We start from the raw sequence: 12,331 nt of genomic DNA, 5'->3' as shown, positions 1-12,331 counted from the left end.
ACAGTCAGTCTGTATTAGAGGCTCTAGACTCGTGACACCAGATACTTGGGGCTGTGTAGTTTCATGTTTATTTGACTTCCGTATATATTTTGTTGTTTTAAACGCTTATTATGAAATTTTGGTATTTAAACCCGTGTTAGAAAATGGATTATTACAAAAAAAAAGGGTTGTGATTAAATGTTTGGGTTGGCTTGCCTAGTAATGTGATAGGCGCCATCACAGCCGGTATTTGGGGTCGTGACAATATATTTGCCCAATGTGGATGGGCTTCGGGATTTGATTCTGGAAGAGGCCCATAGCTCGCGGTATTCTATTCATCCCGGTGCCGCGAATATGTATCAGGATCTGAGATAGCATTATTGGTAGAGGAGAATGAAGAAATATATTGTGGGATTTATGGCTCGGTGTCTCATTTGTCAGCAGGTAAAATATAAGCATCACAGACCCGGTGGCTTGCTTCAGCAGATAGATATTCCAGAGTGGAAGTGGGAGTGGATCACTATGGACCTTGTAGTTTGTCTCCCACAGACTTTGAAGAAGTTCGATGCTATTGGGGTGATTATGGATCGGCTGACCAAGTCTGTGCACTTCATTCCTGTGTGTACTACCTATTCTTCAGAGCGGTTGGCAGAGATCTATATCCGGGAGATTGTTCGTTTGCATGGTGTCCCAGTTTCCATCATTTCAGATAAGGGCACTCAGTTTACTTCGCAGTTTTGGAGGTCTGTGCAGTGAGAGTAGGGTACTTAGGGTGAGTTGAGCACAGCTTTTCACCCTCAGACGGTCGGGCAGTCCAAGCGCACTATTCAGATATTGGAGGACATGTTGCACGCTTGTGTCATTGATTTCGGAGGGTCATGGGATCAGTTTTCGGAGGGTCGTGACAAGTTGGTATTTCTAGTTGGTTGGTTTGAGCCAGGTGAGGCTAGTCTATTGGGTTCAGACTTGGTGCAGGATGCTTTAGACAAGGTGAAGGTGATTCAGGAGAGGCTTCGTATAGCGCAGTCGAGACAAAAGGGTTATGTTGACAGGAAGGTTCGGGATGTGTCCTACATGGTTGGTGAGAAGGTTCTGTTGAAGGTTTCACCCATGAAGGGTGTTATGAGATTTGAGAAGAAGGGTAAATTGAGTCCTCGATTCATTGGGCTGTTTGAGGTGCTTCGGAGGATTGGGGAGGTTACTTATGAGCTTGCTTTGCCGCCCAATTTATCGAGTGTGCATCCAGTATTTCATGTTTCTATGCTTCGGAAGTATATTGGCGATCCGTCTCATGTTTTAGATTTCAGCACGGTTCAGTTGGATGATGATTTGACCTATAATGTGGAGCCAGTAGCCATTTTGGAGCGTCAGGTTCGAAAGTTGAGGTCAAAGGATATAGCTTCAGTGAAAGTGTAGTGAAGAGGTCGGCCCATGGAGGAGGCTACCTGGGAGACCGAGCGGGAGATGCGGAGCAGATATCCTCACCTATTTGAGGCTTCAGGTATGTTCTTGACTCGTTCGAGGACGAACGTTTGTTTAAGAGGGGGAGGATGTAACGACTCGGTCGGTCTTTTCATGAATTACCACTCCGTTTTCCCCATTTCTGCTTCTTATTACTTTGTTCAGTTGCATTATATGTTATCGGGTTGATTGGTTCGGGTTCGAAGAGGTTTTGGTAAGGTTTGAGACACTTAGTCTCTTTTGAGTAAGCTTAAGTTGGAAAAGTCAACCGGATATGACTTATGTGGAAAAGGGCTCGGATGTGAATTTCGATTGTTTGGATAGCTTCGGGAGGTGATTTGGGACTTAGGAGCGTGATCAGAATGTGTTTTGGAGGTCCGAAGTAGATTTAGGCTTGAATTGGCGAAATTGGAATTTTGGCGTTTTCTGGTTGATAGGTGAGATTTTGATATATGGGTCGGAATGGAATTCCGGAATTGCAGTAGGTCTGTTGTGTCATTTGGGATGTGTGCACAAAATTTCAGGTCATTCGGACGTGGTTTGATAGACTTTTTGATCGAAAGCGGAATTTGGAAGATTTTGGAATTCATATTCTTGAATCCGATGCAAATTTGGTGTTTTGTTGTTATTTTGAGCGTTCTGAAAGTTGGAACAAGTTTGAATGATGTATTGGGATATGTTGGTATGTTTGGTTGAGGTCCCGAAGGCCTCGGGTGAGTTTCGGGTGGTAAAACAGACCAAATGCATAGTTGAGAAGTTGCAGATTTTGGCTTCAGCTGTTGCATACTTTTGGCCTACGCGTTCACGAGTGGGCCCTCACGTTCGCGAAGGGTTATGATAAGAGGCTTGAAATTTTTCCTTCGCGTTCGCGAGGGAGGTCCCGCATTCGCAAAGGGGTGGGTCAAGAAGCATCGCGTTCGCGATAAGTCTGACGCGTTCACGATGGTTTGAGATGCTGAGGCATCGTGTTCGTGATGGTGCAGTCGCGTTCGCGTAAGAGGATTTTGGTCAATGGTATCTTTGTGATTTGCGAATGCGAGGCTTTGACCGCGTTCGCGAAGAAGGATTTCTAATCGCTGGGCAGAATGTTTAGAAGGCCATTTTCGCGAGTTTTGACCTAAGTCCACCATTTTTGACTCGGTTTTGGATCTTTTGAGAGAGATTTAAGAGGGAATCAAAGAGAACTTATTGTAGGTAAGAATTTTGGACTTAATACTCGATCCTATTGTGATTTCTACCTAATTAAACATGAAATTTGGGGAATTTGAAGCTTAATTGGGGAGTTAGGGCTTGGAAACTTGAGACTTTAATCAAGGGATTTGAGGGGCCATTTGTAGTCGAATTTTGGTATTCTTGGTATGTATGAACTCGTGGGAGGACAAGGATTCCGTTGATGTGATTTTTATCGAATTTCGAGTCGTGGACCCAGTGTCGGGTTTGGCCAATTTCGGGATTTTTGGTATAACTTGATTAATTTCGCATGGGCTTCGCCCCTTTTGCATATTCTAATGTTATGATTCTGATTTTGGGTAGATTCGACGCGAGTTGAGGCCGAGGCAAGAGGCAAAGGCGTCACGGAGTAGTAATTCATCCGGTTGAGGTATGTAACCATTGTAAATCTAGAACTGATGGTGCAAAACCCCAGTATTTCGTATCGTTTTGATAAATGAGGTGACGCACATGCTAGGTGACAAGCGTTTGGGCGTGCACTGGTAGGGATTGTGACTTGGTCCGTCTCGTAGCGACTATTAAGCCGCATACTTGATTTGAAATCTTATAATATCCCGTATTTTAGAAATTTATACTGTATTATGGGTTGTATGCCATGTTTGGGGCATTGTGCCGACCTGTTGAGACCCTTAGGGGCATTTTTACTGTTTTCCTCACTCTATTTGTTTGAAAACATAACCTTAGTCATGGTTTACCTGTTTGTTGTTTAAAACTGGTTTTATCACTCTACTTCTTATATGTGAGAACTGTTCGGACTGAGTTCCTTGATTTCCACTATTATGCCCGAGTGGCTGTGAGGTTAATGATTGAGAGAGGTTGAGGACCTAATGGTGAAGATTATAGATATTTCAGATCGGGTTGCATGTCGCAATAACATATTATATGTATATATATTATGGATCGGGCTGCACACCGCAGCGATACTTATATGGATCGGGTTGCACGCCGCAGCGATATATATATATATATATATATATATATATATATATATATATATATATATATATATATATATATATATATTGGATCAGGTTGCACACCGCAGCGATATGATGCTTGGGCTGTAGGAGCCCCTTTCGGAGTCTGTACATTCCCGGGGGCGTAGACGACTGTAAACTATGGATCGGGCTGCATGCCGCAACGGTTATTATGATTATTACTATTATGAGGTGTATCTGAGCCTGAGTGCTGAGTGTGAGTACTGAGTGACGAGAGCTGAGTCACGAGTGACTGAGAGGCTTGCCCGAGAGGCTATATTTATGAAGGATACCTTGCCCGAGGGGCTCATTTATGATATTTTTGCTGATTTCACTCTTCTTTTAAAATAAACTTCTATTGAAAACTTCTAAGTAAATGATTTCAAAGTATATCGATTGAAACTAAAGCTTCATGAAGAAACTAGTTTTAAAACTGTTGAGCTGACTTGATATTTTGTCGTTTACTCTTCTATATGATTTTTGACTGCTCATCACTGCTTTCAGACCTTATTTACTTTAGCTACTTACTGAGTTGGTGTACTCACGTTACTTCCTGCACCTTGCGTGTAGATCCAGGTGCCCGAGCGGCAGAGTGAGGATCCTCAGCATTATTAGAGTTTGCCGTAGACTGCAAGGTAGTTTCATGGCGTCCGCAGCCCTGCTTTCTTCCTTCCTATCCTTGTTTTTCTCGCATTTTAGACTTGTTATGTATCAGACAGTCGAATTTGTATATTTAGAGGCTCTAGACTCGTAACACCAGATGTTTGGGTTGTGTTGGTTTAATGTTTTATTGATTTCCACACATTTTAGCTGTTTTATACATTTCTTATGAGAATTTGAGATTTAAATCAGTGTTAGAAAATGGTTTTATAAAGAAATTTACTATGGTTAATGGTTTGGGTTGACTTAGTATTGTGATAGGCGCCATCACGACCGGGCATTTGGGGTCGTGACATTAGGAGTTGTGTCTTATTTGCTATGTGTTAATTGTTGAGTACGACGTATAGGTGTGGTGACGAGTATCTATACATCAGTGTCAAGCATGCCCGTGAGTCTGTTACTATGATTGATGTGACTCCGTTTCGTATTGTTCATGCTTTATATGATGATTTCTATTGTTGAACAAGGCTTGTGGAAGTATTATTGGTAATTGAACATTGTAGAGCATTGGCTCAAGTTGAGAATTGAGTTGTGAAGTAATTGTGGAAAAGAGAAGAGGTTTATGATATTGTCTCCCTTGCCGGGATGTTATTGCATTTGATATTATTTCCCTTGCCGGGATGTTATTACTCATGATATTATTTCCCGTGCTGGGATATTGTTGTTATACTATTTTTCCCTTGCCGAGATTCTATTGTAATTTTATTGATTCCCTTGCCCGTATTGCTTTGTGATTGTTGCTTGGGTGAGGAAGAGTGTAAAAGCATGAAGGGTGATGTCGTGCATGATATTTGTGAGAGAGTGTTAATGCACGAAGGGTGATGTTGTGCCGATATTGTGAGGTAAAAGCACAAAAGGTGATGTCGTGACGCACGATGTACAATGTCGTGTCATGATATGAGTGATAATGCACGAAGGATAATTTCGTGTCATGATTATGTGAGGTAAAAGCACGAAGGGTGATGTCGTGCCGATTATATTGATTCTTATGGTGAGGACGAGAGTAAAAGCACGAAAGGTGATGTCGTGTACTTGTCATTGATTTCCTTATTCTTGCTTACAGTTGAATTTTCGTGTTCCTTTCACTTCTTTATTGAAATTTTGTTTGTACATGATATTTCCCGCAGCATGTTTCCCTTTCCCATCTTTAACTGCTAGTTTTTGTCATTATTACTTGTTGTATATGATATAACTGCATAGGTTTATTTGGTAGTCTTGTCCTAGCCTCGTCACTACTTCGCCGAGGTTAGGCTAGACACTTACCAGCACATGGGGTCGGTTATGCTGATACTACACTCTGCACTGTATGCAGATCCCGGTGTTGCAGTGTAACGACCCGGCCGATCGTTTCATGAGTTACTGCTCCGTTTTCCTCATTTGTGCTTATTATTGTCTTGTTCAGTTGTATTATCACTACAAGAAAAAAGGCATTTAACGGCAATAAATATTCATTTTAGCGGCAACATATATTGCCGCCAAAACTTTTACCGGCAATCAATTATTTGCCGTTGTAGCCAGCGTCGCTAAAGGCATTAGTGGCAATGGTAAAGGTCCCAATTACTGCCGCTAAAAGATTGAATTTTTAGTGGCATTTAGTTACCGACAATTATAATAGCCACTAAAATCACCCCTCAAATTGCCTTTTATTCTGCTTTAACAGCATTTGTTATGGCCGATAAATATTCATTTTATTGCTGATAAAGGTACTTTTTAATAGCTATTATAATAGCAACTGAATATATACCCAGATTTGCCATTATACTAATATTTAACCGCCTTTCTTTTGTATGCAATTCTAACATCATAAAAATATGACTCATTCAAGAAAGCATAAAAATATTTCACTAAATTCATAATATACAGAAGCAACTACTAATACATAAATTTAGAGTATCAACATATAAGAAAAATACGTCATTAGAATCCAATAATAGTTGTTTCTCCTTCTACAAGCCTAGTTCCATACAATGTCAATTTTAGAATCATCATATTCAGATATGGAAGAAAGCATTTATTCTCTCAATCAATATTTCTGCACCACATGAATCAGATGATACCAGGTCACTATTCATAGTGTCTTGACAAGGCTGAACAAACACGGTCGATTCTTGATGACTCTAGCAAGTTGCATCCAATAGACACTGACTTTGAAGCCAAGTTATTTGCGGATTGTAGCTTCGAAGAAAACTGCACAATAGAAGTTGTTAGAAAACTTACAACATCTATTCATGAAAAGAAATTAACATATATGAAGTCGAAGTTAGATTGTGAAGACAAAAATAAATGTTGATTCTCTTCAACTTTGTACTCTTAGCTCTTTGTTTATTGAGCATCACATATGACTAGTTCCTGTTAATCGATAAAATACACATTCAAACACAAAAAAATTGAATTCAATTTTTAAAAAAAATATAAAATAATAAATAATGCACAAATAGTTAACTTTAGCTAAGAAACGAAACTAATGTTGCATATTTTATATAACGGTTCGGGCAAGGGATGTTGCAGCCTCTCAATCATGCACAACACAGTGCAAGTAAAATGACAAAAATAAACGTCTGAACAAAATTCTACGGATACAATGATCTTCATATTAGTTTTCAATTGTAAAAAATAAACATAGCTACTAATGGATAACACAAACTATTAAAACATTTAATGATTGCCATATATATATATATATATATATATATATATATCATATGCAATTCCAAATTTAGTTTTCCCTACTCACAAAAATCACACTGTTACATCACTCCCCAACTTTCTAATTTCAAGAACCATCGATACTCCATCATTCTTAATCTAATAAACTTGAACAGTTTTCTAAGCAAAAATATTGGTGCCGAAAATTTATGCACTTCAAGTGAAAGATGGATGATATATTGTCCAATAGAAGGCTTACTAAATACTCGCAGTAGATATCACTTCACGCTAAGAATCAAGAACTAAGATTTCCATTATTTTGTATTGGCAGAATGGCTTAAATGGCACCTATACTTGTCCCACTTTGTCATGCCGGTCCCTAACATAGGAGATTGTATTGCACCCACTGATAGCGTCGTGTCATAAGCATTTATTATACACGGTTTGAAGGAGTGTAAGTGTTCAATTGGAAAATTGTTAAGTTTGGGAACCGGCATGACAAAGTGGAAGAAGTATAGGTGCCATTTAGACCATTCTACCTTTTGTATTCTTTGGATACTTTATTTATTAAAGATCACTCACAAGAAAATCACAATGTAAATTTTATTCTTCCTTAAGAAAACAAAGAGGCTTTCTAACCAAAGAGTAAAGAGTCCAACCTTGACTGATTTAAGGACTTTGAACACTAAAGAAATCAAAAGTCTTAAGATTATAATAATCCCAATATAACTCATGATCAAAGAAATTAACACTTCTCAGGATACGAATGTCGTTAGATTTATATATCATCTTTTAAAATTGATAACAATAGGTCAGTTCAGGTCCTACAGAATATTGTTCAAAATTCTCCTTTAAGTTACAATTTCAAACAAAATCTATCGTGTCTCACGAAATTTTTTATTACTTAAGTATAAGCTAAAAAAGAAATGACAGCATGCTGCATGGAAACATAAGGCAGGACAAGGTGCCAATGGAAATGAAATTCATACCTCAGTTCGGACCTCTTGAGCATAAATTGGTAAAATCATGGTAACACTATTAGAAAATATAATTGCACCCTGCAACAAGAAGAACCATATCCACTGCATATTAAAAAAATTGACATAAAAGGAAAGGAGCCACCGAAGATAAGTTATAACAACTTATCATTAGAATCTTGCTACCTTCACATGACTTATTCCATCATTTACTTAATTGTCATGCCTTCTATTTGGCTTGGCAAATGATAAGCATCAAGAATGCAAGATGTTTAACTCTAATGCTGGTGCAGTCCATTTCTTTTTCCACAAAGAGATCCCAACGAAGAGGTTTCTTCATGAAATAATAGAATCTTGAATGTATGAAATGTAGAAGCTAAAAGGTAAAGAGAAATGGGATCCGTCTTACAACAAAAGATGTTTGCCAATAAGCTGTAGAAAAATATTAACAAGGACTAATGGCAACATCAAGAACAAGGTGTTAATCCATTTGCGAAAAATGTTAATGAACATTTATTAGATAGTTAAAATCGAAGAAGCCTCTTTCAGATTCATCTAACTGAATATTCATATAAAATAGTGCAGCACTAGCTTTCGCGGCATAAACAGATCAGTTGAAGCTTTTACACTAGATAGAGTTCATCGACATCTATGCCAGTATATCGGCCAATTATTTTTACAGTAGCAAAACTACTAGAAACTACTGTAGTTATCCATTATTGGGGCTCTCCTCGATGCTACTATACAAAGTAATACAAATGTGAATTATATAGATACTAAAATGTATGTTACCAAACATTACAATAGGCTGTAATAATATGCACAAAGCATACAAATGTGAATTATATAAGATGTTTGCCAATAAGCTGTAGAAAAATATTAACAAGGACTAATGGCAACATCAAGAACAAGGTGTTAATCCATTTGCGAAAAATGTTAATGAACATTTATTAGATAGTTAAAATCGAAGAAGCCTCTTTCAGATTCATCTAACTGAATATTCATATAAAATAGTGCAGCACTAGCTTTCGCGGCATAAACAGATCAGTTGAAGCTTTTACACTAGATAGAGTTCATCGACATCTATGCCAGTATATCGGCCAATTATTTTTACAGTAGCAAAACTACTAGAAACTACTGTAGTTATCCATTATTGGGGCTCTCCTCGATGCTACTATACAAAGTAATACAAATGTGAATTATATAGATACTAAAATGTATGTTACCAAACATTACAATAGGCTGTAATAATATGCACAAAGCATACTAATAAAGGCAATTATTGGTAACAAAAATATGCTCACGATAAATAATTTAAATGCATACTTGAATTTATGTCTAGAGTGTCTGTCTGCAAGAGGTTTCAAGTGGCATCCCCTCGCTGAAAATCCAATTACAAAATTAAATCTTATTTTTCACAAGACCAAATTCACGAAATTACACCTTGAATTTTACTTTTTGTTTTTTATCGTTGCATCATAATATGGATAAATTTCGAATCTGAAATGTTAGTATAGATCCTTAATGTAAAACATATCGGACAAAACAAAGAAAGTTTAAAATTAATAAGACTTACCGCAGAAGGAATAAGAAGCAGATAAGGTAGAAAGTACAATTTTAATTTTGACAAGTCATGAAACCCTAGTTCCTAATGAGCGACCGAATATATATTTAGCGCTCATTTAATCTGATCGACGTATTTAGAAACAAAAATTCACAATAGGAACAAGTCAATAAGCTTGTTTACAAGCTCCAATTTCTATGCTTCAAAAAGAAAGAGCCATCCAAAATGAAGAAAATCAAAACTAGAAGGAAAAAATATAGACAACGAGAAAGAGTAGAGAGATATTACCTGGTGATGGTGGCCGGCGATAGAACAAGATGATTTGGGTGCCGACGATAGAGAAAGAGATACGAGGGTTTAATCAATTTTGTGCATCTCTGTGGCAGAGAAGATGGTTTTGCAATTTGGGGTGAATGTATCCATTCGGGAATATTTAACAGGGAAACAAATAAAAAGAAGATTAAAATCAATTTTAGGAGTAACTTTTAGTGACTATTACTTTGAATTGCCAGTAAATAAGCACTCTTTTCTGGCCAAAATTAAATAGCCGCAAATATTTGTGTTTACATAATAAAAAATAATTGCCGCTAAAGGTCTTTTTTCTTGTAGTGTATGTGTTATCGGATTGGTTGGTTCGGGTTCGAAGAAGTTTTGGTAAGGTTTGAGACACTTAGTCTCTTTTGAGGAAGCTTAAGTTGGAAAAGTCAACCAGATGTTGACTTATGTGTTAAAGGGCTCGGATGTGAGTTCCGATGGTTCGGATAGTTTCGGAAGGTGATTTGGGACTTAAAAGCGTGATCGGAATGTGTTTTAGAGGTACGGAGTAGATTTAGGCTTGAATTGGCGAAATTGGAATTTTGACATGTTCCGATTGATAGGTGAAATTTTGATATAGGGGTCGGAACGGAATTCCGGGAGTTGCAGCAGGTCCGTTATGTCATTTGGGATGTGTGTGCAAAATTTCAGGTCATTCGGACGTGGTTTGATATACTTTTTGATCAAAAACGAAATTCGGAAGATTTTTGGAACCTTAGGCTTGAATTCGATGTGGTTTGGTTGATTCGATATTGTTTGAGGTGTTTTGAAGATTGGTATAAGTTTGGATAGTGGTATATGACTTGTTTGTGCTTTTGGTTGAGGTCCCGGGGTAATTTCGGATAGTTGACAGAAGATTTGAGTTGGGTTTTTGCAACTGAAGTTTTAGGACTGTTGTCATAACCGCATCTGCGGTTAGGAGGCCGCAGGTGCGACCCCCGCAGATGCGAAAACAAGTCGCAGAAGCGGAATGAAATATGAGGAGTTGGAACCGCAGAAGCGGCTAGGTGAGCGCACATGCGCTATCGCAGGTGCGAATATCTTATGGCAGATGCGACTTTGGGCATTTAAGTGAAAACCGTAGGTGTCAAAACCGCATAAGCACTAATGGGACAGCAGGTGCGAAAAGCCTGGGTCAGAAGGTATACAAGACTTCCTTCGCGATTTTTTAGTTATTCTTCACCATTTTCATGCGGGTTTGAGCTTGAGGGAGCTATTTGAAGAGGGATTTCATAGAGGTAATATTTTTGGACCCTAAACTCGTTTCTATGGTGTTATTTCACTAATTTGACTTGGAATTAATGGGAATTAAAGGTTAAAAATTGGGAATTAGGGCTTGAGATTGGAGACCTATGAGTAAGGGTTTGAGGGGCCATTTGTTGTCGGATTTTGGTACTTTTGAGATGAATGAACTCGTGGAGTGATAAGAATTTCATTGATGTAAGTTTTATCGGATTCCGAGACGTGGGCCTGGGGTCGGGTTGGGACAATTTTAGGATTTTTGGTATAATTTGATTGTTTTCGCATGGGCTTCGTTCCCTTAGCATATTCTAATGTATGATTCTGATTTTGGGTAGATTCGACGCGAGTTGAGGCCAAAGCGAGAGGCAAAGGCATCGCGGAGTAGTATTTCATCCGGTTTGAAGTAAGTAATCATTGTAAATCTGGAACTGAGGGTACAAACCCCGATATTTCGTATTGTTTTGATAAATGAGGTGATGCACATGCTAGGTGACGAGCGTGTGGGCATGCACCGGTAGGGATTGGACTTGGTCCATCACGTAGCGACTATTAAGCCGTGTATTTAATTTAAAATCTTATGATATTATGCATTTTAGAGATTAATACTATATTATGGGTTGTATGTCATGTTTGAGGCCTTGTACCGACCTGTTGAGGCCCTTAGGGGCATTTTTACTGCTTTCCTCACTCTATTTGTTTGAAAACATATCCTTAGTCATGTTTTACCTGTTTACTGTTTAAACCTGGTTTTTATCACTCTATTTCTTAAAATGTGAAACCTGTTTGGGCTGAGTTTTCCTGATTTCCACTGTTATGCCCGAGTGGTTGTAAGGTTAATGACTGAGAGAGGTTGAGGGCCAAATGGTGAGGATTATAAATATTATGGATCGGGTTGCACGCCGCAGCAGTATTATATGTATATATTATGGATCGGACTACACGCCGCAATGATACTTATATGGATCGGGATGCACGCTGCAACGATATATATATATATTGGATCGGGTTGCGCGCCACAGCGATTTGACGCTTGGGCTGTAGGAGACCCTCTGGAGTCTATACACCCCCAGTGAGCGTAGTCGACTATAAACTATGAATCGGGCTGCACGCCGCAACGACTATTATGATTATTACTATTATGAGATATTATTGAGCATGAGTGCTGAGTGTGAGTACTGAGTGACGAGAGCTGAGTCACGAGTGACTGAGAGGCTTGCCCGAGAGGCTATATTTATGAGTGATACCTTGCCCGAGGGGCCCATTTATGATATCTTTGCTGA

General features: G+C 38.6%; 1 long non-coding RNA gene across 1 annotated transcript; it reads right to left on the bottom strand.

Annotated features, from left to right (window-relative positions):
- Positions 1-6,126: 6,126 nt before the first annotated feature.
- LOC104240066 (uncharacterized) lies at positions 6,127-9,976 on the bottom strand. Its single transcript, XR_714310.2, has 3 exons — positions 9,783-9,976; positions 7,943-8,011; positions 6,127-6,494 (listed from the first exon to the last, which is right to left on the bottom strand). It is a non-coding gene; the product is annotated as an uncharacterized lncRNA (long non-coding RNA).
- Between the last annotated feature and the right edge of the window lie 2,355 nt (positions 9,977-12,331).

Source organism: Nicotiana sylvestris, chromosome 9 (assembly GCF_000393655.2).
Source record: "Nicotiana sylvestris chromosome 9, ASM39365v2, whole genome shotgun sequence".
NCBI classification, from domain to species: Eukaryota; Viridiplantae; Streptophyta; class Magnoliopsida; order Solanales; family Solanaceae; genus Nicotiana; species Nicotiana sylvestris.
The sequence above is the reverse complement of the archived record's forward strand: the minus strand, read 5'-3'. Positions and strand labels throughout refer to the sequence as shown.